Below are 26,896 nucleotides of genomic sequence, written 5' to 3'. Positions count from 1 at the left end.
AAAAGGTGGTCCAAGAAAAACAGACCTGTTAGCCAGTTGAGAAGACTACTCACTTGACAACTAGAATGCCAGTATTCTTCTGCTCCTTTCAAGCATGTTTAGAATGCAAAGCCATTTCTATTAGCAGAGGTGAAGGCTTTCCTTTCATGTTAGAATCAGTTCTTTGTATGCTAGAAACCGACACTATCTTACTCCTCTCACTAGCATATAACTTCTTGTATCCTGTCTTTCCAAGGTGGTTATTATCCTTTCTTCTTTCTACCCCAAATGAATTCAGTGTCAGTTTCAATCAAATCTGTAGTTTTTGACAACGGACGATGTACCAGTATACCAGGCACAGTGGCAATAATAAAATACAATGTTTGTCATAAATTGGGTTCTTTTAACAATTAAGGATTTAGGTGAGGAGACGAGATATACACCTGTGAAGAGTTCAAAAGCAAAGAAAGAACTGCATAACCACGTGAGAAATGCTCTTGTGGACTTCAGAGTGCCCAAGGCAGAGGCAAAGTTGTCTCCAGTGTTTAGGTTGCTCATCACAGCACAGTTAGGACTTGAGAGAACTTTTGAAGAGAAACAGAACAGTGACTGATGCAAGCTTGGGGAGGAAGACAATTTTTTGGCACAAATTCTGGCCCCAGCACAGTGGGCCTTATCCCACTCAGCCCTCATCTCCACGCTCTCCCCGTGCTTTCACAACTCCTTCTTTGCATGTGATACAAACACTTCACGAGGTTGCTTTGGGACAAGGAAACTGGAGTCATGGAAACATGACACTCCAGGAAGGATGAAACTCACCCTAACAGGTGCTCGCTGTGAAAGGGCCTACCTGCCGTAACCAGGGTTGTGTTGGACTTTAATTATGGCCCTGGGCTTCCTGACCTTACACCCCAAGTCAACATGTTCTAAATCTGATTCATTATCTTCCTCCAAATCTGATCTCCTTTTGTGACTCCCATCTCGGCCCATGACCTCAGCACATTCCCAGCTATTCTGGCTAGAAGCGTGAGTCCTCCCCAGCACTTGGCCACCAGGCCCAGGAGGTTATGGCTCCACATCTCTTTGGAATCCATCACTTCCTGCCGGTTCTGCTGGCTGCTGCCCTGGACCAGGCTGTGTCCCATTGTGTTTCCTGGGGTAAGTCATCTCCCCAGCTTCATTCCTCTGCACTCTGCTGGTCACATCTTTCTAAAACAAACACTAGAGTTTGTCACTTGCCAGTTTTAAAACAGTTCAGGTTTGCCGCTGTTTAAAAAAATTAGGACTCAACTCATCTTGGGCTTCCCAGGTGGCGCAAGTGGTAAAGAACCCATTGAACAATGCAGGAGATGTAAAGGACGCGTGTTCGATCCCTGGTTTGGGATGATCCCCTAGAGGAGGGCATGGCAACCCACTCCAGTATTCTTGCCTGGAGAATCCCATGGACAGAGGAGCCTGGCGGGCTATAGTCCATGGGGTCATACAGAGTTGGACATGGCTAAAGTGACTTAGCATGCATACACAAACTCATCTTGGCTACCAAGAGGTCCTTCACTTTCTCTAGCCTCCCTGGGCCACGTCTCTCCTCGGCCACCTGTTCACCTGGTCCTTCCCACCCTGTGCACTGGATGGATCCCTTTGCTTCCCTTTCTCCAGCCTGCATAGAACTTTCTTGCCCCTGTGTTCTTTCTTATGCAGGTCTCTTCTGACAGCTAAACTCCTGCACGAGTCCTTCTCAAAGGGGTGACCACTTTCTGCCCCCATTATTTATGATCTTCTCATGACATTCTTATTATGTATGACCCTTTATGCTGAAGGATTAAGCTAGGTGTGGTTGGAACACCAGGGAGAAGGGAGCAGAAGAATGTTTTAAGACAGGGATTAACATGTCAGGGAGGATTCCCAGGTGGCATTAGTGGTAAAGAATCTTGTCTGCCAACACAGGAGATATGGGTTCAATCCCTGGGTTGAGAAGATCCCTTGGAGGAGGGCATAGCAACCCACTCCAGCATTCTTGCCTGGAGAATCCCATGGACAGAGGAGCCTGGTGGGCTACAGTCCATGCAGTCACACAGTTGGACACAACTGTGCAACTGAGCTCAACTGAGCTTAAAGCTCAATGTTCAGAAAACTAAGATCATGGCATCTGGTCCCATCACTTCATGGCAAATAGATGGGGGAACAGTGGAAACAGTGTCAGACTTTATTTTTTTGGGCTCCAAAATCACTGCTGATGGTGATTGCAGCCATGAAATTAAAAGACGCTTACTCCTTGGAAGGAAGGTTATGGCCAACCTAGATAGCATATTTAAAAGCAGACATTACTTTGCCAATACAAGTCCGTCTAGTCAAGGCTATGGTTTTTCCAGTGGTCATGTATGGATGTGAGAGTTGGACGGTGAAGAAAGCTGAGCACCGCAGAATTGATGCTTTTGAACTATGGTGTTGGAGAAGACTCTTGAGAGTCCCTTGGACTGCAAGGAGATCCAATCAATCCATCCTAAAGGAGTTCACTCTTGGGTGTTCATTGGAAGGACTGATGTTGAAACTGAAACTCCAATACTTTGGCCACCTCATGCAAAGAGTTGACTCATTGAAAAAGACCCTAAGGCTGGGTAGGATTGGGGGCAGGAGGAGAAGGGGATGACAGAGGATGAGATGGTTGGATGGCATCACCGACTCGATAGACATGGGTTTGGGTAGACTCCGGGAGTTGGTGATGGACAGAGAGGCCTGGCGTGCTGCAATTCATGGGGTCGCAAAATGTCGGACACGACTGAGCGACTGAACTGAACTGAACTGTGCAACTGAGCACATAGCACATCAAAGACTCAGAGGAGACAGAATGTCTCCTCTGACCAGTTTACAGGAGTTGGTGGAAGTCGAGTCTAAGTCGAGGGGAAGGAGCTGGGAGGAGATGGCTCTGGAGAAAGATGCAGAGGCTAGCCCTGCTAAAGAGCTGGGACTTTTTCTTGACATCAGCGGGCCACTCTAAAGGGTTATAAGCAGGAAAGGTATAGGATACTACCTTCATTTTAAAAGAATGTAGTGTCCAGAGAAAAGATGGGAATGAAGAGAGACTGGAGAAAGGAGTCTCAATTAGGACGCTGGCAGGGTAAACCAAGGAGGTGATGAACTGGGTCTAGATTAGTGACAGTGGGAAGAGAGGAAGACAGTGGGCTTCAGGGAGCTTTAGAAAGGAGGACTAATGAGGCCTGGTTGATTGACCAGGCCTGGATTACTTGGAGGAGAAGTGAAGGAAGACAGCCAGAAAAGGCCCAGCAGACACTGTCCTAGGTGCAGTATCACTTCCTAATAATGCCTCACACCAGGGAGGCTTCATATTATCTTGAAAGAAACAGGAGGCAACAAGGATTTCCTGGCTTAGGTAACCATATGGTTTCTTTTTTTTTTTAATTTTAATTTATTTTTAATTGGAGGATAATTTCTTTACAATATTGTAGTAGACTCTGACATACATCAACATGAATCAGCTCTAGGTATACATATGTCCCCTCCCTCTAAAACCTCCCTCCCACCTCCCAGCCCATCCCACCTACGTTTTTGAAAGAGAAAACTGGAAGTGGTGTGGAGCATGGCCAGAAAGGAGAAGACTGGTCACAGACAGACTAGACGGCAGAGCTAGTGAGGTGGGGTGTTAAATGCTGACAGCGCACAGCTGCTCAAAGCAGGGGGCCCTTCTTGGTGCTGGCAATTCTTCCTCAAATATAGTTTAATGAAAAAAAAATAGTGTTTTAATTGAAAAGTTATATGTGCATGTTGTAAAAAAAAAAAAAAAAAAAAATTAAACGGTGCTATGTTATGAAAAACAATTCTCCCTCCCACCCCAGGCCCCAGTCCTTTTCCTCCATGGAGATTTTGCAAGTTTTACATTCTCTCCAGAAAGGTTTTGTGCATACACAAATGTGTCTGAGTATGTATTATGCGCATGCTCTCTGTGTACGTATGTGTATATACAGATGCACAGATCTACTTTTTAAAATGAGATTACTATACAGAGGCCTTGTGTGTGTTAATTGCTCAGTCACATCCGACTCTTTGAGACTCCATGGACTGTAGCTCGCCAGGCTCCCCTGTCCATGGAATTCTCCAGGCAAGATTATTGGAGTGGGTTGCCATTCTCCAGGGGATCTTTCTGACCCAGGGATTGAACCCAAGTCTCCTGTATTGCAGACAGATTCTTTAGCATCTGAGCCACCAGAGAAGCCCATACATAGGCCTTCCTTTTTTTAAAAAAAAATGGGAAACTGTATTTCCTTATACCATTTTTATGTCAGCTTCATTCTCTTCAATGTCTACTATGGCTATGCTCCTATGGTGATCTCACAAACCCCCTGTTGATTAACACCGAAATTAAACTTGGTTTTGAAGTATCCTTTTCCTTGTATCCCATCCTCAGCTCCTCACGTGCTGGCTGCTTTAAACTCTTCCTGGCTCCACTCTGGGGCACTCTCTCCTTTCATGCAGATCTTTTCAAATCTAAAGTAAGAGAACTCCCTCTGCAGCCACACGAATTTAGCACAAGCTAAATTTTCTCCCATCATGGAGTCAGCTGGCCAACCTGGCTTATCAGATCATATTTCTTCAGCAAAAAGATCAGTCTTTTCTCTAAATTTATGAAATGTGCTTCAAACTGTACTCATACAGCTGCATCAAGGTGAGTTATCAACTCTAAAACATCAGAGCCCCACTGCCAATCAGAGTTAAGCTCAGAGTAGCAGATACTTTTCTTCTCAGAGATGATGCTTTCAATAAGGCTGGCGAAGGACTCTCCAGACACTTGGCTTTTAGAGGACACTGTAGTTGATACAGGCTCATTCGTTTGCTAGAGTCCCCAGGGCTCATAGGTATTCAATGAATCTTGGTGAATAGACATCTATAAGTATTATTCCTGATGGTCTTCCTGTTATTTTGCTTTTCAAAGACTTGGTGGGCATTTTATCCTCTACTGTCCTTCATAGTTAAACAGTAAACAGGCCCTTTTTCCTCCCCAACCTGGGTTTCAGTGTATGTGTGCTAAGTCGCTTCAATCATGTCCGACTCTTTGCGACCCCATGGACTGTAGCCCACCATGCTCCTCTGTCCATGGGATTCTCCAGGCAAGAATGCTGGAGTGGGTTGCTATGCCCTCCTCCAAGGGATCTTCTCAACCTAGGGATCGAATCCTTGTCTCCTACATTGGCAGGTGGATTCTTGAGAAGCCCTTCATCCTGTTCTACCCATCCCCAAAATCTACCCATAAAGCCAGGATAAAATGCACATGAATCAAAAATTCTACAGATGTGCCACCTGCTGATTCACCCATGGGGCAGGCCTGGGCTTTCCCCTTGTTGGGTCTGCTCCTCAGCCTACAAGTTGCTGCTCCTTTCTACCTCCACCAGCACTGTCAGGAAACACTGTACTGGGAGCCCCTAAACCAACCTTGTATAAAGGGGACTCCTCTGTCCCCTCTCTGGGCTGCTTCCTGGGAGTCCCCTTCATTGGGACAACATAGGCAGTTCTAACAGTGCGGCTGAGTTGGGTAGGTCACAGCAAACCTCGGTTCCTAGAGAGGAGGAATCAGAGGTTCCTCTTGTGTCTTACCCAAGTTTACAGTCACAGGCTGAGTCATCTGTCCCCCAGGCCAGTGTTCCCCAGAGATATCAGTTCTGAGGGGGTGGGGGCAGGGCTGCGGGGGGCAGGTGAAGAACAGTTTATCTCCAAGGCAGCAGCTGAGGGGCAGAAAGACACGCAGGCCATGGCAGATGACAAGGGAGGTCAGCACCCCTCTTGCATGTCTGCCTCCATGTATATTGATGTATGATAACTGGACCATAAAGAAGGCTGAGTGCCAAAGAATTGCTGCTTTCAAACTGTGGTTCTGGAGAAGACTCCCAAGAGTCCCTTGGACTGCAAGGAGATCAAACCAGTCAATCCTAAAGGAAATCAACCCTGAATATTCATTGCAAGGACTGATGCTGAAGCTCCAATACTTTGGCCACCTGATGCAAAGAGCAGACTCATTGGAAAGGACCCTGATGCTGGGAAAGACTGACGGCAGGAGGAGAAGTAGGAGACAGAGGATGAGATGGTTGGATGGCATCTTCGACTCAATGGATACAAGTTTGAGCAAGCTCTGGGATTTTGTAATGGACAGGGAAGCCTGGCGTGCTGCAGTTCATGGGGTCACAAAGAATTGGACATGACTTGAGTGACTGAACAACAAACAACAATAGCACAAACAAAGAGAGACACCGAGAGCTAGAGATGCTGGGATGGGGTGGACTTTTCTTATGAACAGAAGCAGATTCCCTTTAGACTTCATGCATCACTGGAAAGGGCTGGAAAGGGCTGAGATTCCCATCTGTCTGGAATTGCAGTGAGTGACTCACTATGGACCCCATTCCCAACGGAAGTGGCTTTGGCTTATATCATGTATTCACAGAAACTCAGCTTGACTGTTAGTTTGCAGGGATCCACCCAGAGGATTCTCCATGACAGGCCAACATGCATGCATTTGGGCTGCACTGATGACATTTCTAGATTAGATCCCTGGTCTGGCTCCCTCTGTTTTGTTATTGGTCTTGTTTCCAGAGCCTGCAAACCTGATGACAAGAGCTGAGGGCAGCTGTGCTTGTGTCAGCCAAGGCTCTGAGGACACTGTCAGATATTTACACAGAGAAACAGTTCCTGGTGGGAACAACTCAAAAAAAAAATAAATAAATAACATTGCTTATTGTTTTCAAGATCATTCTACTTTAAAATTTTTTAAACATAAAAGAGGGGCTTCCCTGGTGATTCAGATGGTAAAGAATCTGCCTGCAATGCAGGAGATGCAGGTTTGATCCCTGGGTGGGGAAGATCTCCTGGAAAAGGGAATGGCTACTCACTCCTGTATTCTTGCCTGGAGAATTCCACGGACAGAGGATCCTGATGAGCTACACTCCATGGGGTCACAAAGAGTCAAATACGAGTGAAATGACTTAGCACGCACTCTCACATGCACAAGCAACTAACACACATACACAAACATAAAGGATAAATGAACTTTAGGTGCTTTGCAAGCAATAGAGCCATTGTTGTGAAGGCAGCACACCCTAGAGGTGGATAAAGAATCTGGAAGGTACGCAGAGACATGGTTGCTCACCCTGGCTGCCAAGGACTCACTCGTGCCCTTGGACAAATATCCACTTCACTGCTTGACTCAGGGTTCTTGGACCTGGGAGACCTGTGCACCAACTGAGGCTTTGCTAGTAACGGTCCAGTGTTAACATGAAATGCCTCTGAGCCTCAGAAGAGTCTCTTGGTTTATGAAATGGGAATAAGAACTCTTTCCTTGCCTGCCTGACCCAGCTTCTGTGGAGGTCGAATGAACCTATGTGAAAATACCTTGTTAACCATCGAGTATTCTACGTTTTTTTCCCAAGTAGGACATAATGTCTTTTGATGGAAGTGAAGAAGGAGTTTGGGATGACAGTGATGGAGAATGGTGAAAGGATTAGGGTTCCCCTAGGACACACAGGCAAACTCTGGCAGATAGTGGAGGGAGACGGACGCCTGGCGTTCTGTCTTCCATGGGGTCTCAAAGAGTCGGCCAGGACTTGGCCACAAGACACACAGAGGGTATGGGGCAGGGCTGCAGCTGGTAACAGAGACCATGGGTCTGTGGTGCTGACATCTGCCTCAGCCATGGATGCACAACTGGATGTTGGCTGGGGTGGTGAAAGGAATTGGGAGCACAGACAAGGGAATAATATAGTTACAGTATCTAAGCTGAACAGGGAGAGGGTGGAAGAAAGGAACAAGCCGATAGATTTGGGGAGCTGAGGGGCTACTAGTGAGATGTTAGTACCATGAGCACAGGGAAGTTAGCTGGTGAGGTAGGAAGTGGTGGGTGAGGCTGGAGTTCAAGGTTTGTGACCTGGAGAACATCCAGGTATCTGAACAAGGAGTCACAAGGGAGGGTGTGCTGGCTGGGAGGACTACGTGGGAGCTGAAGGACCCCAGGCCAAAGGTCAGTGACAGGACTTGGGGTGGAGAGAGTGAGAGCCGAGTGCCTGGATCCTGAGGAACATGGGTGAGTTGATAGACCTGGGGATGGCCATGGGGCAAATGGGATCTGTGGATGGTAAGGACATCAAAGGTTGGGGGCAGAGTGTCTGGAAGGCTGGAAGGAGAATGCTGCTGCTGCTGCTTCAAGGTTAGGAAGGCCCAGAAAATAGAATGGCCCCAAGGCGTGCTCAGATTTAAAAGTTGATATGCAATATACATGAATTGGTCACTTTACGTACAGATAATCAAAAGTTGTAGGGGCACCTTGGCCCCAACAGGTAAACCTATATGTGTGTGTGGTCAGTCGTGTCAAACTCTTTGCAACCCTTTGGACTGTAGCCCTCCAGGCTCCTCTGCCCATGGAACTTTCCGGGCAAGAATACTGGAGTGGGTTGCCATGCCCTCCTCCAGGGATCAAACCTGCATTTCCTGAACTGGCAGGAAGACACTTCACCACTGCGCTACAAGAGAAGCCCATGTAAACAACTGTTGAGCATACAATATTTTAAAATGTCAATGGCTAAAAGGAGCTGTCCAAAACAGTTTGTTCTATATGTTTACATGGGCTTCTCTTGCTATTATTTTCTCCCATTCTGAGGGCTGTCTTTTCACCTTGTTTGAAAAAGACACCTGTACCCCAGTGTTCACTGCAGCACTATTTACAACAATAGCTAGGACATGGAAGCAGCCTAGATGTCCATCGGCAGATGAATGGATAAGGAAGTTGTGGTACATATACACAATGGAATATTACTCAGCCATAAAAAGGAATGCATTTGAGTCCATTCTAATGCGGTGGATGAACCTAGAGTCTATTATACAGAGTGAAGTCAGTCAGAAAGAAAAAGACAAATGCCATATATTAATGCATATATATGGAATCTGGAAAGATGATACTGACGATCCTACATACAGGGCAGCAAAGAAGCCACAGACATAAAGAATAGACTTTTGGATTCAACGGAAGGAGGAGAGGGTGAGATGATTTGCAAGAATAGCATCAAAACATATGCATTACCGTATGTAAAACAGATGACCAGTGTGAGTTTGATGTATAAAGCAGAGCACCCAAAGCTGGTGCTCTGTGACAATCTGGAGGGATAGGATAGGGAGGGAGGTGGGAGGGGGGTTCAGGGTGAGGGGGACACATGTGTACTTATGGCTGATTCATACTGATGTATGGCAAAAACCATCACAATATTGTAAAGTAATTATCCTCCAATTAAAATAATTTTTTTTTTTTTTTAAAAAAGCACATTCCACAATCCAAGGCAGCTGACAAGGAGGAGCAGATGACAGTGCAGGACGGACAGGCGGGGTGGGGGTAGGGGGGAGGCGGGTTCCCTGGGAGCCAGAGCACGGGAACAGGGATCTTCCCTCCATAGTTCTCACTGGGGAACTTCCACCAGTCTGGTGCCCAGACTGGATGGCATGGCAGGTGTGTCAGTTTCTAGCCATGCTGAACAAGCTAGCACAAAGTGGATGACTTAGAACAACGGAAGCGTATTATCTCACAGTCCTGGGAGGCTGAAGTCTGAAATCAAGGGTGTTGTGGACCAGGTTGGTTCATTCCGGTGGCTCCGAGGGAACAAAGCTCACGGCATCCTCTTAGCTTCTGGCGTTGGACCATCCTTGGCATGCCTCAGTCTCTGCCTCCATTGCCGCAGTGTCCTCCCTGCTCTGTCTTCACACGGTGCTCCTCTCTGTGTGTGTCTGTCTCTGTGGCTCCTCTTACAGGCTACAGTCATGTGGGATTAAGGACCTACCCTGCCCACTCCAGTATCCTTGCTTGGGAAATCCATGGACAGAGGAGCCTGGGGGGGCTACAGTCCATGGGGTCACAAAAGAGTCACATACGACTGAGTGACTAAACAACAACAACTACTACTCCAGGATGTCCTCATCTTAACTGACATCTTAATTACATGGGCAGAACCCTACTTTCAAGAAGGTCACATCCACACACACTGGGGATTACGACATCTCTCCTTTAGTGACACAGTTAAACCCACAGCAAGACTGTAAGGCTGGGCAGATTGGAGGTTCTCATTAGGCCTATTCAGTGGTGTGCTGGAAAATGTTCAACAACCAGATTTCCAGGGGAGAAAAAGCCCTAGTGGTGAAGTGTTTGCAAATTTTCTTGGCATAACTATTCCCTCCCAGGCCTGCTTCAAGCTACCAACATAACACCCAGCTTGCCAAAATTCCAGAAAATTTAACGACGTGCATCCTTCATCCACTGGTGTGAACCAACTTCCACAAGATGAACAGACAGCCCTCAGAACGGGAGAAAATAATAGCAAAAAACTGACAAATAATTAATCTCCAAAACATACATGCAGCTCATGCAGCTCAATACCAGAAAAATGAACAACCCAATCAAAAAGTGGGCAGAAGACCTAAACAGACATTTCTCCAAAGAAAACATACAGATGCATAATAAACACATGAAAAGATGCTCAACATCGCTCATTATTAGAGAAAAGCAAATCAAAACCACAATGAGGTATCACCTCACACTAGTCAGAACGGCCACCATCAAAGTCTACAGACAATAAATGCTGGAGAGGGTATGAGGAAAGGGAACCTTCTTACACTGTTGGTGGGAATGCAAATGGATACAACCACTATGGAGAACAGTATGGAGAGTCCTTAAAAAACTAGGACTAAAACTAGCATATGACCCAAGAATCCCACTACTGGGCATATACCCTGGAGTGTGCTTTTAAGTGTAGATGAGTTGTCTCCTCCTCTAACTGGTAACCAGAAGCTGTAAATTCAAGGTAGCTGAGAGTGAGGTCAGTGCAGCTGCTTCAGACTGCAGTGTGCTCCTGCCTTTAAAACACTTACCCCACCTTGCTGGTTGAGGAACACCTGACTAAGATCTGGTGTTTTGGGACCTCTGCGATGTGCCAGAGAAAGAGAGAGAGAGAGAGCCAGCTAGCGAGTGAAAGCGGGAATGGCTCCTGGCCTCTGCCTCCCCCAGCAGCAGCTGGTTGTGCTGGTTGTGGATTCGCTGCCTGGAGCTCTTGGGTCTTCTGCTCTGGCCCAGTCAATGGGTGTGAGGCCTTTGAATTGCAGCAACTGCCCCTGTTTTCCCCTTCAGACAGAAACTTAAGAACAGATTTTTATAAGGTATGTTTTAAACCCCCAAACCACCCAGCTACTCGACACTATTGCAAAACTTCAGCTTCAGAAGAATGCAGCAAAAGGGCGGTGTCCCCTCTAGCCATGGCTTGCCCCACCCTGATATTTCCATGGATGTTTTTCTTGGTGATTCTCAGAATCTCAGGTAGCTGAGGGAGCCTTGTCAGCGATGAGTATCTGTCTGTGTGTGTGTTCAGTCATGTTCAACTCTTTGTGACCCTGTGGACTGTAGCACGCCAGGCTCCTCTGTCCATGGAATTTTCCAGGCAAGAATACTGGAGTGAATTGTCACTCCCATCTCCAGGGATCTCGCCCATCCAAGGACTGAACCCGGGTCTCCTGCGTCTCCTACATTGGCAAGCAGATTCTTTATCATTGCTCTACCTGAGAAGTCCAGGGATATTAAACAGAATGGGTGATTTGGGGTGAGGACTGTTTAGAAGCTGAAATTCCTGTTTACAGTTCATTACATTTTGAACACCAGAGGGCAATACAGTCACAGGGAATAGCTGCTCGGCTTCATTTTCCTAATGTGAGATCAAATGTTGAAAATTGTCCTTTTGATTGTTTCGCTCTGTCTCTAAGATACAGCAAAGGCTTTTGAGACCACTTTCTAAATGTCCAAGTCCTGACGCCTGGTCCTGGGACACCCACCAGAGGGTGCTGGGCAGGGTTACAGCTTCCTTTGTGCGGAAGCCCTTGTCACTGACCCTCCCACCCCATGCTGAGACTGTCCGGTCTGTTCAGCTTTTGAGAGGGTATGGATTGTGTCCCAGGTAAGAGCTAATTCGTGTGGGGACCTGGCTTATTACTTCCAGGGCCAGTCATTTAACTAGTTCCCTGAGTTCTACACTTAGTATCCGGCCCTGGTAGAATGGAGAAGCCCGAGAGAGGAGACCCCACAAGGAGGGCTGAAGGACTGCAGGGGTCCTGTGGCTCCCCTGGAGGCTCAGACAGTAAAGAATCTACCTGCAATATGGGAGACCCAGGTTCGACTCCTAGGTCGGGAAGATCCCCTGGAGAAAGGGAATGGCTACCCACTCCAGTATTCTTGCCTGGGAAATCCCATGGACAGAGCAGCCTGGCGGGCTACAGTCCATAGGGTCACACAGAGTTGAACATGACCGAGTGACTAATGCTCTCACTACTTTCACTTTATTGATTGTTGCCCTGACAGTTGGTGGGGCTTTGGTGGTGGCCAGCTGACCAGTTTGTGTATCTGTGGCCCTGGATCAGCTCTCACCAATGGTCTCTGGCTGTGAGGACATTCTGGCAGAATGTTCATGGCTTCTGGAGCACTCTGGACAGCGGTGCAGGACTCATGGAAGAGTCTGGGAGAAGCAGTAGTAGAGCAGTTGGGAATGCCAGGGGAGGCTTGACAGGGGTGGTGAGAGCCCTGGAAGGGGTGACAGGGCTCAGCTTTGGATCTCCGAGGCCTGTGAGGAGAGCCCAAGCTGCACAAGCGCCCACCTAGGTGGACAGGAGGGAGACAGTATCAGAGCCTATCTAATCCTGCAGGCTTAGAAGCCATGGATGTGTGTGTGTGTGCCCCTGACTACAGAACTCATTCAGAAAGGAGACTGTCTACTGGTAGTCCAGTGGCTAAGACTCTGAGCTTGCAATGCAGGGGACCAGTGTTTGATCCCTGGTCAGGGAACTAGATCCCACATGCCTCAACTAAGAATTCGTGTGCTGCAACTAAGACCCAGCGAAGCCAAATAAATATAAAAAGAAGAAAAAGAAAGGGACCTGTCTACTTTCATCCACTGGTAGAGGCATCTCAGCTCTAGCTATTCAGCCTGTGCACCTTCCAAAGGCATTCAGCAGACAGCAAGACTGTTCTTAGCAATGACATGTTGTCACTTGTAAAGGACCACTTACCCCACAAGACAGAAGAAGGTTGTGCAGACCAAAAAGCTGTGCTAATGAGTTGATTACAAGTTAGTGGGCCCTAGTAGTTCATCTGAAAGACAGACCTTTAGCAAACTGAGGGGGAAATGTGTATTTACAATGCTGCTGCTGCTGCAAAGTCGCTTCAGTCATGTCCGCTTCTGTGTGACCCCATGGACCATGGCCCGCCAGGCTTCTCTGTCCATGGGATTCTCCAGGGAAGAATACCAGAGTGGGTGGCCATGCCCTCCTCCAGGGGATCTTCCTGACCCAGGAATTGAACCTGTGTCTTTTATGTCTCCTGCATTGGCGGGCTGGTTCTTTACCATTAGTGCCACCTGGGAAGCCCTGTACCTACAACAGAGGGCACAAAATCATTGCCATTATCCCAATGAGTAAGTTGAAATGTTCCCCTGGAAAATCCACTGTGGACACTAGAAACTGGTACAAGTTCAGAGGACGGCCTTGCTTCCAGGCCTGTGGTTGTTGCAGGAGCTGCCTGACCACATGCACTAATTAGAGAGGATTCTCGGCTATTTATGATTCTGTTTCTCAATTGAGCCTTTTAAATTAACAAGGATATAAAAGGACAGATTTGGAAGTAGAGTACTTAGGTGGGGCCCTAGTGCCAGCTTCCTGCCCCTCAGGATTGATGTTTATGCTTGAGGAAAGTAACATGACCACAAGTAGTCAGTTAGCTCTTCCTTAAAACAGACACGGAGTGTCAGATAATGTATCTGACACGTGAAAAACCTTAGGAAATTACCAAGTATGATACAAGGCAGTTATTAATCTCTAGAAGGAATCCTTTAGTATTTCTGTCTCTTTCAAATACATGTCTATTACCTGTGCTGGGTGAGGCTTCATTTGAAAGTGGGCTTTATGGCGCTAGTGGTAAGGAATCCGCCTGCCAATGCAGGAGATGCAAGAGATGAGGATTGGATCCCTGAGACTGAATGATCCCCTGGAGGAGGAAATGGCAATTCACTCCAATATTGTTGCCTGGAGAAGCCCATGGACAGAGAAGCCTGGTGGGCTACAGCCCATGGGGCTGCAAAGAGTTGGACACGACTGAGCAATTAGTGGGTTTATTAGACTTAAAGATACATCTATAGGCCAGTGCTATTAAACTACTACTTAAATGGAAAAAAAAAAAAAAAAGGAATGACTACTATTCTGGTAGCTGTGTACTCTGTTGGTTTTGTAGTCTGTTTGGCCACATTTATATGACAACGTGCAGAATAATCACTATACTGGAAACCATATTGAAGGGAAATTTTGCCTTGAGTAAAGGTTTTTACCTTTGTTTTTGTCCTCTATCTCTTTTAGCTAATTAACAAAAGAGACATCTTGAGCTAATGTGAATGGGGAACAACTACAGGCAACATCAAGGATCAACATTCTGCTTAGAGACATTCTGTCAAATAAACACTTCTGTTGGATTTGACGTCTCCTTGGTTTATCACAGCAAGTGCTTACTGTAAGTAAGTGACAAGGTGTTTAAATTTCACATCTGTGAAGTATATGTTATGTTTCCTAGCAGGGGACAAGATACGATCAGTATTTTTTCAGTAATACAGGTCTCAGATTCAGAGCTTTATTTAACCAAACAGATACTGTCCTTGATACTGAACTACATATTGAACCTCACCAAGGAATGGGCTTATTGATACTTCCTTGTTTAAAGCCATTACTCCAATTTTTTTTTTTTCATGAACTTTAAAACATACACCATCTGGCTCATTCACAGATTGATAAGCAAGGGAACATATTAATAGACCGTGAACTCTTGAAGCAAAGCTCTCTGTGAGTTAGAGCCTGGGATGTGACATCAAAGCCTGGGTCCACAGCTTACTAGCTGGTGAATTTGGGCAGTTCATCAGCCTCTCCAATCTTATATTCCTCCTCTGTAAAATAAGGATAGGAATATACCCTCCTACTTTTGTAGGGTTCCAATTAAAAAATCTAATTAACATGTAAGTTACCAGCATCACCAGCACCATTATTACCACTTCTAAAAGCGTCACAACCCCCAGTACAATGTCTTGCACTATATGCATTGCATACCTCATTCTGCTTACCAATGAATTAGAGATTTGGGGTGAAATCTACCAGGATTACACATTCAAATTATTAAAGCACTTTCAGCTACTCTGTTTCAATTTTAGGGGGCAGAGAGAGAGCACCGATTGTCTTAACAATTGCTCAAACTCCAACCCTAGAAAATAATCATTAGATTTGTGTTTATGAAAGTCCCTAGTATCATTCTTGGCACATCTACACTAGACATTTGATAAAAGGTCTAAGAGATAAAAAGGGTTCATATTTTATGACTGTTTGTAGAGAAGAAAAGCAGGTTAAAGTGACTTGCCCAGAGTCTACAGGAATGTTGTTTTTGGATACTTTTTCTTGATTTAAACTATGAGAAGCCAAATTTTATTTTCTGTTGAATCACACAGATGCCATTATTTTACCTAAGTGTTTTCTTAGGAAACCCAGGCAAAGGAAAATTCCTCCAGACAGCTGCTTGGTCAACAAGTGCTTCTCATGCTACTTAACTAAAGTTGTCAGGTCCAGTGAATCTGGAAACCAGTCAGCACTGGCTCTTAATGCAGGTAGCTCACAGAACCACCTGGAGCCCTAAAAGTGGCTGAGCTGGGTCCACTGTGCAAGATTTTGTGTTGGGTTAAATCTGAGAGATTTTTGCTTTGGGACACCATGGGTGGCATCTAGACATCAGAATTCTTAAAACCTTTTCCAATGATTCTAGAAAGAATTCCTCTCTAGTTCTTCCCTCTTTGGGTCTTCTATGGTTCTTTTTAAAACTGAAGTACAGTTGATTTACAATGTTATATTAATTTAGATGTATAGCACAGTGAATAAGTATTTTTATAGATTATACTCCATGTAAAAGTTATTACAAAAAACAGATATATATTTCACTGTACTGTACAATATATCCTTGTTGTTTATTTTATACATAGTAATATGCATCTCTTAATTTTATACCCCTATCTTGTCCCTCCCCTTCTGGTAACCACCAGTTTGTTCTCTATATCTGTGAGTCTATTCCTATTTTGTTATATTCATTTGTTTGTTTCATTTTTTAGATTCCACATACAAATGATCACACAGAGTAATTGTCTTTATCTGCTTATTTCACTAAGCATAACACTCTCTAGGTCCATCCACATTGTTACAAATGGCAGAATTTTATTCTTTTTACAGCTGAGTAATATTCCAGTGTGTGTGTGTGTGTGTGTGTGTGTGTGTGTATACACACTACATCTTCTTTATCCATTTATCTGTTGATGGACACTTAAATTGCTTCCATATCTTGGCTATTATAAATAATGCTACATGAACATTGGGGAGAATGTATTTCTTAGAATTAGTGTTATTGTTTTCTTTGCCTAGCGGTGGAATTGCTAGGTCATATGGTAGTTATTCTCATACTGTTCATGGGGTTCTCAAGGCAAGAATACTGAAGTGGTGGGCCATTCCCTTCTCCAGTGGACCACGTTTTGTCAGCACTCTACACCATGACCCATCCATCTTTGGTGGCCCTATCTGGCATGGCTTATAGTTTCACTGAGTTAGACAAGGCTGTGGTCCTTCTTAGATATTAAGAAGCCTTAAGATATTAAGACACCTTCTTAGATATCTATATGCTTAGATATTAAGCCTTAGAAGAGCCAAGGCTGTGGCTCTTCTTATATATTAAGAAGAGATGGCAAGAATACACAGAAGAACTTTACAAAAAAGACCTTCATGACCGAGATAACCACAATGATGTGATCACTCACCTAGAGCCAGACATCGTGAAATAAGAAGTCAAGTGGGCCTTAGGAAGCATCTCTACGAACAAAGCTAGTGGAGGTGATGGAATTTCAGTTGAGCTAGTCCAAATCAAAAAGATGATGCTGTGAAAGCGCTGCACTCAGTATGCCAGCAAATTTGGAAAACTCAGCAAGGGCCATAGGACTGGAGAAGGTCAGCTTTCATTCCAATCCCAAAGAAGGGCAACACCAAAGAATGTTCAAACTACTGCACAATTGCACTTATCTCACATGCTAGCAAAGTAATGCTCAAAATTCTCCAAGCCAGTCTTCAACAATACATGAGCTGTAAACTTCCAGACGTTCAAACTAGATTTAGAAAAGGCAGAGGAACCAGAGATCAAATTGCCAACATCCACTGGATCATCAAAAAAGCAAGAGTTCCAGAAAAAACATCTACTTCTGCTTTATTGACTATGCCAAAGCCTTCAACTGTGTGGATCCCAACAAACTGTGGAAAATTCTTAAATAGATGGGATAACCAGACCACCTTATGTGCCTCCTGAGAAATCTGTATACAGGTCAAGAAGCAACAGTTAGAACTGAACATGGAACAACAGACTGGTTACAAATAGGAAAAGGAGTACGTCAAGGCTGTATATTGTCACCCTGCTTATTTAACTTATATGCAGAGTACATCATGAGAAATGCTGGGCTGGATGAAACACAAGCTGGAATCAAGATTGCAGGGAGAAATATCAATAACCTCAGATATGTAGATGACACCACCCTTATGGAAGAAAGCGAAGAGGAACTAAAGTACCTCTTGATGAAAGTGAAAGAGGAGAGTGAAAAAGTTGGCTTAAAACTCAACATTCAGAAAACTAAGATCATGGTATCCGGTCCCATCACTTCATGGCAAATAGATGGAGAAACAATGGAAACAGTTGGAGACTTTATTTTATTGGGCTCCAAAATCACTGCAGACAGTGACTGCAGCCATGAAATTAAAAGACGCTTGCTCCTTGGAAGAAAAGCTATGACCAACCTAGACAGCATATTAAAAAGCAGACATTACTTTGCCAGCAAAAGTCCGTCTAGTCAAAGCTTTGGTTTTTCCAGTAGTCACATATAGATGTGAGAGTTGGACTATAAAGAAAGCTGAGTGCTGAAGAATTGATGCTTTTGAACTATGGTGTTGGAGAAGATTCTTGAGAGTCCCTTGGACTGCAAGGAGATCCAACCAGTCATTCTTAAAGGAAATAAGTCCTGAATATTCATTGGAAGGACTGATGCTGAAGCTGAAGCTCCAATACTTTGGCCACCTGATGTGAAGAACTGAATCACCGGAAAGGACCCTGATATGGGAAACATTGAAGGTGGCAGGAGAAGGGGATGACAGAGGATGAGATGGTTGGATGGCATCACCAACTCGATGGACATGAGTTTGAGTAAGCTCCCAGCATTTGTGATGGATAGGGAAGCCTGGTGTGGTGCAGTTTATGGGGTTGCAAATAGTCAGACACTACTGAGTGACTGAATTGAACTGAAGTGATGGTAGTTCTATTCTTATTTTTTTGAGCAAACTCTGTACTATTTTTCATAGGGACTGCGCCAATTTTCATTCCCACCAACAATGCAGGAGGGTTCCCTTTTCTCCACATCCTTGACAAAATGTTATTTGTTGACAGCCATTTAGACAGGTGTGAGATGACATCTCATTGTGGTTTCAATTTTCATTTCTCTGATGATTAGTGATATTGAGCATTTTTTCAAGAGTCTGTGGGTCATCTGTATATCTTCCTTGAAAAACATCTATTCAGTTGTTCTGTCCATATTTTTCATCAGGTGTTTGTATTTTGATGTTCAATTGTATGTTCAGTTCTTTTGCCTTAAGAAACAGATCCAAAAAGATATTGCTGCTACTTATGTAAAAAAATGTTCTGTCTATACTTTCCTTTAGGAGTTTTATAGTATTTGGTCTTACATTTAGGTCTTTAATCCATTTTGAGTTTATTTTTGTGTATGATGCTAGAGAATGTTCGAATTTCATTCTTTTACATGTAGTTGTCCAGTTTTTCCAGCACCATTTACTGAAGAGACTGTCTTTTCTCCGTTGTATATTCTTGCCTCCTTTGTTGTAAATTAATTGACCATAAGCTTGTGGGTTTATTTCTGGGCTCTCTATTCTGTCCCATTGATCAATATATCTGTTTTTGTGCCAGTACCATGCTGTTTTGCTTACTGTAGTTTCAGAGTTTGGCCTGAAGTAAGGGAGCTTGATACCTCCAGGACTGTCCTTTTTTCTAAAGCTTGCTTTGGCAATTCAGTGTCCTTTTTAGTTTCATGTAAATCTTAGAATTACTTGTTCTACTTCTGTGGAAAATGTCATGGGTATTTTGATAGAGAGTGCATTTCATCTGTAGATTGCTTTAGGTGGTATGCCCACTTTAACAATATTAATTCTTCCAATCCAAGAACATGGAGTATCTTTCCATTTTCTTTGTATCATCTTCAATTTCCTTCATTAATGTTTTACAGTTTTCATAATATAGATCTTTCATCTCCTTGGTTAAGTTTATTCTTACATATTTTAGTCTTTTTGATGTGATTTTAAACAGGAGTTTTTAAATTTGTCTTTCTGATAGTTCATTATTACTGTTTCAAAAAGAAACAGATATCTGTATATCAGTCTTGTATCCTGCAAAGTTACAAAGTTATTTATTAGTTTCAACAGGTTTTTTTTGTTGTTGTTGTTGTTGGAGACTTTAGGGTTTTCTAGAAATAGTATCATGAAATCTGCAAATAGTCACAGATTTAGTTCTCTTCCAATCTGGATGTCTTTTATTTCTTTTCCTTGTCTGAGAGCTGTGGCTAGCACTTCCAATACTACGTTAAATAGAAGTGGTGATAGTGGGCATCCTTGTCTTATTCCTGACTCTAGAGGAAAGACTTTCAAATTTTCACAGTGAGTATGATGCTAATTGTGTTATTGGTCTTTTTTATGTAAATGCTCTTTATTCTGTTGGAATTTTTGTTGTTCAGTCACTAAGTCATGTCCAACTCTTTGGACCCCATGAACTGCGGCATGCCAGGCTTCCCCGTCCTTCATTATCTCCTGGAGTTTGCTCAAACTCATTGAGTCAGTGATGCTATCTAACTATCTCATCCTCTGCCACCCCCTTCTCCTCTTGTCCTCAATCATTCCCAGCATCAAGGTCTTTTCCAGTGAGTCAGCTCTTTCCATCAGGCGGCCAAAGTGTCGGAGTTTCAGCTTCAACATCAGTCCTTCCAATGAATATTCAGGGTTGATTTCCTTTAGGATTGACTAGTTTAATCTCCATGCTGTCCAAGGGACTCACGAGTCTTCTCCAGCTCTACAATTTGAAAGCATCAATTCTTTGGTGCTCAGCCTTCTTTATAGTCCAACTCTCACATCCATACATGACTACAGGAAAAACCATAGCTTTGACTACATAGATCTTTGCTGGCAAAGTGATGTCCCTGCTTTTTAATATGCTGTCTAGGTTGGTCATAGCCTTTCTTCCAAGGAGCAAGTGTCTTTTAATTTCATGGCTGCAGTCACCATCTGCAGTCATTTTTCGAGCCCAACAAAATAAAATCTGTGACTGTTTCCATTGTTTCCTCATCTATTTGCCATGAAGTGATGGGACTGGATATCTTCGTCTATACCCACTTTGATGAGAATTTTTATCATGAATTGATGCTGAATTTTGTCAAATGCTTTTTCTGTATCTATTGAGATGATTATGTGATTTCTTTTAGCCATGTCTTAATGTGGTGTATCACACTGATTGATCTGCAAATACTGGACCATCCTTGTATCCCTGGAATAAATCCCACTTGATCATGGTGTATGAGTATGATTCTTTTTACATACTGTTGAATTCAGCTTATTAATATTTTGTTGAGGATTTTTGCATCTATATTCATCAGAGATACTGGCTTTAGTTTCCTTTTTTGTAGTGTCTTTGTCTGGTTTTGAGATCAGAGTAATAGTAGAATGAATTTGGGAGTGCTTTATTCTCTTCTTTTTTACTTTTTTGGAATAGTTTGAGCAGGATAGGTATTCTTCTTTATATGTTTTGTAAAATTCCTCTATGAAGCTGTCTGGTCCTGGACTTTTGTTTCCTTGGAGTTTTTAAATTATAAATTCAATTTCACTACCAGTGATCGGTCTGCTCAGATTGTCTATTTCTTTCTGATTCAGTCTTAGAGAGTTGTATGTTTCTAGAAATTTTCCCATTTCTTCTAGGTTATCCAATTTATTGGACTATCACTGTTCATAGTATTTTATGATATTTTGTATCATTTTGATATTGCTTGTTATGTTTTCCTCTATCATTTCTTATTTTGTTTATTTGGGTCCTGTCTCTTTTTGATAAGCCTGGCTAAAAGTTTATCAATTTTATTTGTCTTTTTAAAAACACTACTGCTGGTTTCACTGATATTTTCTTTTATTTTGGTATCTATTTTATTTTCTCTCTGATATTTATTATTTCCTTCCATCTGCTGACTTTGTTTTTCTTTTTCTAATTCCTTTAGATATTAAGTTAGGTTGTTTATTTGAAATATTTCTCGTCCTTGAGATAGGTAGGCCTAATCACTATAAACTTCCTTCTTAGAACTGCATTTTGCTGCATTCCATAGGTTTGGGAAGCTGTGCTTCCATTTTTCATTTGTCTGGAGGTATTTTCTGATTTATTTCCTCTGTAATTTCTTCATTGACTCATTGTTTTTATGGTAGCATGTTGTTTAGTCTCCATTTTCCCCCTAGTTTTCTTTATGCAATTGATTTCAAGTTTCATACTACTGTTATCAGAAAAAATGCTTGATATAATTTCTATCCTTTAATATTTGTTGAGACTTATTTGGTGGCCTAGTATGTGATCAATTATAGAGAATGTTTCACATGTACTTGAAAAAGATGTATATTCTGTTTTTAGATGGAATGCCTTGTAGATATCTATTAAATCTAACTAGTCTAATATCATTTAAGATCACCATTTCCTTATTGATTTTCTGTCTTGATAATTTGTCCATTGATGCAAATGGGGTGTTAAAGTCCTCTATTACTATTGTTGTTTTGTCAGTTTCTCCCTTTATGTTTATTAATATTTGCTTTATATATTTAGGTGTTTTTATATTAGGTACATATATGTTGATAAGTGCTATATTCTTTTCTTATATTGATCCCTTTATCATTATATAACGCTCTTCTTTATCTTTTGTTAGACTTTGTTTTAAAGTCTGTTTTTCTCTGCTGTGAGTATGCTATCCCCAGTTTCTTGTCATTTCCATTGTTTAAATATCCATTTATTAAATATTGAAATATCTTTTTCCATCCTCTCATTTTCAATCTGTGTGTGTTTTTATTTCTGAAGTGAGTCTCTTATAAGACAGGTCCTGGTTTTTTCTTTTTTTCTAATCAGCCACCCTATATTATCTTATTAAAACATTTAGTCCATTGACATTTAAAATTATTATTGCTAGGTGTACTTATTGCCATTTTGATACTTCTTTCTGGTTGTTTTTGTAGTTCTCTGTTATTTTCTTCATTTAGCTTCTTTCACTGTGGTTTAATAATTTTTTTTAGTGATGTGCTTGTTTACCTTTCTCTCTAATTGTATATCTGTTGTAGGTTTTTGATTTGTGGTTACCATCCCCCTTAGCCTTCTATGATTTTATGCTTTCTTCATATTTATAGATTTAGGCACTTAAAAATTTCCATCCCCCTTGTAACCTTTTTAAAAGGGACATTTTTTAACTTTGAAAAATTATGAAATGTAATAGGAATTAACCAATTTGCATTTTGAAACATAAAAACTTGGTTTTACAGAAATGCCAGAATTGTTCTATAATTTTGTTTGAGGTGCTGCTGGACTGGTAGCCAATAACCTCTTAATTTTACACAAAGGACTAACTTATCTTTTCCATTTCTAAATTCACTTAACAGAATGAATTTTACCCTGATGACTCGTCCCTTTGAAAAGTGACCTGAACTCCATATAATAATAATAACAACAACAATGTAGTGGGGTAATAATAGTAACAGAGATAGCAATAATAATGCCTTTGTTCATTGCATTGGGTTCTTTAGATTTGGACTTCCCTGGTGGCTCAGATGGTAAAGCGTCTGCCTACAACGCGGGAGACCCAGGTTCAATACCTGGGTGGGGAAGGTCTCCTGGAGAAGGAAATGGCAACCCACTCCAGTACTCTTGCCTGGAAAATCCCATGGACGGAGGAGCCTGGTAGGCTACAGTCCATGGGGTCGCAAAGAGTCGGACACGACTGAGCGACTTCACTTTCACTTTAGATTTACTTTAGATTAGGCCTTCCTGGTGGCTCAGATGGCAAAGAATCTGCCTGCAATGCAGGAGACCTGGGTTTGATCCCTGGGTAGGGAAGATCTCCTGGAGAAGGAAATGGCAACCCACTCCGGTATTCTTGCCTGGAGAATTCCATGGACAGAGGAGCCTGGCGGGCTATAGTCCATGGGGTCACAAAGAGTCAGACATGACTGAGCAACTAACACTATTTGTTGGAACTATGTGCCCTTGTACATCACATGTTCAAAAAGAGTGGTGTTTGCATCTGCTGATATACGAAGCTCACATTAAACACTATGTACGCTAATGTTTATGAGTCTTAGGTTATTTTGATTGAATATTAAAATTCATCTAGTACCTGTTGCAGATTCTGTGCTGATATATTGATATTAGCCATTTATTATAATAACTCTAACCCTATGTGGCAATTGAGAGAGGTATAGAAAAGGTCTCCAGGAGCACCTAAAGGAATAGTGAAGACCCCATAAACAGAATGCGTGTCTGTGAGTGCTAAGTTGCTTCAGTTGTGTCCCACGCTTTGCAACCCCATGGACTGTAGCCTGCCAGGCTCCTCTGTCCATGGGATTCTCTAGGCAAGAATACTGGAGTGGGTTGCCATGCCCTTCTCCAGGGGATCTTCCCCAATCAGGGACTGAACCCACATCTCTTTCATCTCCTGCACTGGCAGTTGGCTTTCTTACCACTAGCACCACCTCGGAAGCCCATAAATAGAATACACAGGGAAAATTAGTATGTAATATCCCACCCCGCAATACAAACACACACACATTGACTCCTCTCTTCAATTTTCTAACTTACAGAAAGGCCACATTGCTTCGTCTTGGAATATTTTCTAAATTCCCCTCTTCAAACTTCAATGATTATACTGCTTTTACAGTACATTTAGTGCATTTTTCATCAAGGAGTTATTGATGTGCTTCCCATGAGTTATGTCCTTTAACAAACATCATTTAAACTTCACCATTTCTAGAAAGCCTCACTTGTTTAAGTGGAATTTCCTGCTATATCTTCAGATTATATATCAAAAGCCATACATACATAGGCATGTGCTGACATTCTATGTGTTAGAGCGTACCTCAGCATGAATCTTTTACTTCTTCAATTTAAGTGCCTAGGCCCACTGAATATGCTCTTCCTCCTGCCTAGAGTATACTTGCTTCTATAAACAACCCCTTCTTCTGGTTCTTTTCAGATATCTGTTCGGCTATTTTTGTTCCGGGAAGCTTTTTCTGATCTTCCTTTGTATGGTCTTTTAACATTTACATGGGCTTGTAACACCTCTCCAAATTCTTATATTTATTTGAGCGATCATTTGAATAATATCTGTCTCTGTTAGTAGGCTGTAACTCTGTAAACCACAAACCCAGAGTCTGTATTTTTGTTTACCAGGGTATTTCTAGCATTTAAGCAATGACTGGATCTAGTAGGTAACCAACTGGTGAATGACTAGATGAATAAGAAACTATGTCTTCTCTCTAAAAACAGCTACAGTTCTACTTCACCTAAGAGTTTTGAAATACTTAAAAAATTATAAACTTAGGGCTTTTTTCCTTGTAATTAAACTTAAAAGTTTCTGCACAGCAAAGGAAACCATAAGCAAAAGAAAAAAGACAACCTATGGACTGAGAGAAAATATTTACAAACAATGCTACTGACAAGGGCTTAATTTCCAAAATATACAAAAAGCTCATACAGCTTAATGTCAAAAAACAAACATCCCAATCAAAAAATGGGCAGAAGACCTAAATAGACATTTCTCCAGAGAAGACATTCAGATGATAACAGGAGCATGAAAAGATGCTCAATATTGCTAATTACTAGAGAAATGCAAATTAAAGCTACAATGAAGTATCATTTCAAAGCAGTCAGAATGGCCATCATTAAAAAGTCTCCAAATAATAAATGCTGGAGAGAGTGTGGAGAAACGGGAACCTTTCTACATTGTTGGTGGGAATGTAAATTGGTGCAGCCACTATGGAGAACAGTATGGAGGTTCCTTAAAAAAATAAAAATAGAGTTACCATATGATCCTATAATCCCACTCCTGGGCATATATCCAGAGAAAACTCTAACTGAAAAAGATACAAGCACCCTAAAGTTCATAGCGGCACTATTTACAACAGCCAAGACATGGAAGCAACCTAAATGTCCACTGACAGATGAATAGATAAAGACGTGACATATCATATACATACATATGAATATTGCTGCTGCTGCTAAGTCGCTTCAGTCGTGTCCGACTCTGTGCGACCCCATAGATGGCAGCCCACCAGGCTCCGCTGTCCCTGGGATTCTCCAGGCAAGAACACTGGAGTGGGTTGCCATTTCCTTCTCCAGTGCATGAAAGTGAAAAGTGACAGTGAAGTCGCTCAGTCGTGTCCGACTCCTAGCGACCCCATGGACTGCAGCCCACCAGGCTCCTCCGTCTATGGGATTTTCCAGACAAGAGTACTGGAGTGGGGTGCCATTGCCTATTACTCAGCCATAAAAAAGGAATGTAGTCATATCATTTGCAGCAACATAGATGGATTTAGAGATTGTCATATTAAGTGAAGTAAGTCAGACAACAAAAGATAAATATCATATGACATCATTTAAATGTGTAATCTAAAAAAGTGATACAAACAAACTCTTTTATGAAACAGAAATAGACTCCCCTAGAAGACAAATGTACGATTACCCAAAGGGAATAGTGGGGTGGATGGAAGAGAGATAAATTAGGAGTTTGGGATTAATGTGTATACACTACTATATATAAAATAGACAACAAGGACCTACATATAACACAGGGAATTATAGTCAGTATCTTGTAATAATCTATAATGAAAAAGAATCTGAAGAAGAATACATACGTACATATGTATGTCTATATGGTCTTCCCACATATATATATATCAATATATACACACACATATATAACTGAATCATTATGCTATACACTTGAAACTAATGCAATATTGTAAATTAACTATACTTCATTTTTTTTTTTTAAAAAGGACATTGTTCTTAAGCTGAAGTGATGCTGGAACTTCGGTATTTATTTCTAAATGTCTTTAGTTCCACACCGCCCCTGCTCCCACATCCTCACCGCATTTCTTTGCATAATGGGCTGCTTCCTAAACTCTGGCTGGAAATCAGGATCTATGAGAAATAGCCATTGTATCTGAAAAAAAAACCAACACAAAACAATGCTATCTAGAAGCGAAGTGCTCTGAAATATTTGCACAAAATAGCACTAGGATTTGTAATGTGTCATGCTAAGAAGCAAACTTAAACTCAACCTTCAACTTCAGGAGGAAGATCTCATTTTGCAAAATTCAAGAGTAATATCTGTCTCATTGAACACTTTTTCAATCTTTAGGATCTTACTCAAAATCACAGGGAACTGTTCTCTCATGTGATCTTTTTATATTCTATGAGAGTTTTAACAAGAAGTCTCTAATTCTTAAAACCACCTCAGTCACCTCAATGCCTATTAACTAAGATTAGAGCAAAATGTTCAGATATAAAAACTGTTGGATTAATGTAGTGAAAAATTGAAGTTTTCCCCTAATTAATGTTATATTGTCCTTCCAGTAATTTTAAAGCAATTGATTAGCATTAGCCTTAAACCAAAGGAAAATAAAATTTAAAAGAACTCAACTTGACCCTGAATATCCAAAGCAACCTTCAGAA

General features: G+C 42.2%; 2 protein-coding genes and 1 non-coding gene across 12 annotated transcripts in view; 2 read left to right on the top strand and 1 right to left on the bottom strand.

The window, feature by feature from the left end:
* PDE7A (phosphodiesterase 7A) overlaps nt 1–26,896 on the bottom strand; it is a 600,339-nt gene that overhangs the window by 259,961 nt on the left and 313,482 nt on the right. The gene's annotated exons all lie outside the window — the stretch shown is intronic.
* Nucleotides 1–26,896, top strand: part of DNAJC5B (DnaJ heat shock protein family (Hsp40) member C5 beta) — a 97,566-nt gene that overhangs the window by 5,207 nt on the left and 65,463 nt on the right. For 4 of the 8 annotated variants that reach the window (XM_081503311.1, XM_081503307.1, XM_081503313.1 and 1 more), the window contains one exon: nt 14,398–14,548. The gene's annotated coding sequence lies outside the window, so the exon portion shown is untranslated. Of the gene's footprint in view, nt 1–14,397; nt 14,553–26,896 lie in introns of all 8 variants that reach the window. The other 4 variants (XM_081503314.1, XM_081503308.1, XM_081503315.1 and 1 more) reach the window with 1 other exon arrangement.
* On the top strand, nt 22,978–23,049 carry TRNAC-ACA (transfer RNA cysteine (anticodon ACA)). The gene has a single exon. It is a non-coding gene; the product is annotated as a tRNA-Cys (tRNA).

This window comes from Giraffa tippelskirchi, chromosome 6 (assembly GCF_054371585.1).
Source record: "Giraffa tippelskirchi isolate mGirTip1 chromosome 6, T2T-mGirTip1v1.2.pri, whole genome shotgun sequence".
In the NCBI taxonomy this organism is placed as follows: domain Eukaryota; kingdom Metazoa; phylum Chordata; class Mammalia; order Artiodactyla; family Giraffidae; genus Giraffa; species Giraffa tippelskirchi.
This window is presented reverse-complemented; position numbering and strand designations above follow the sequence as displayed.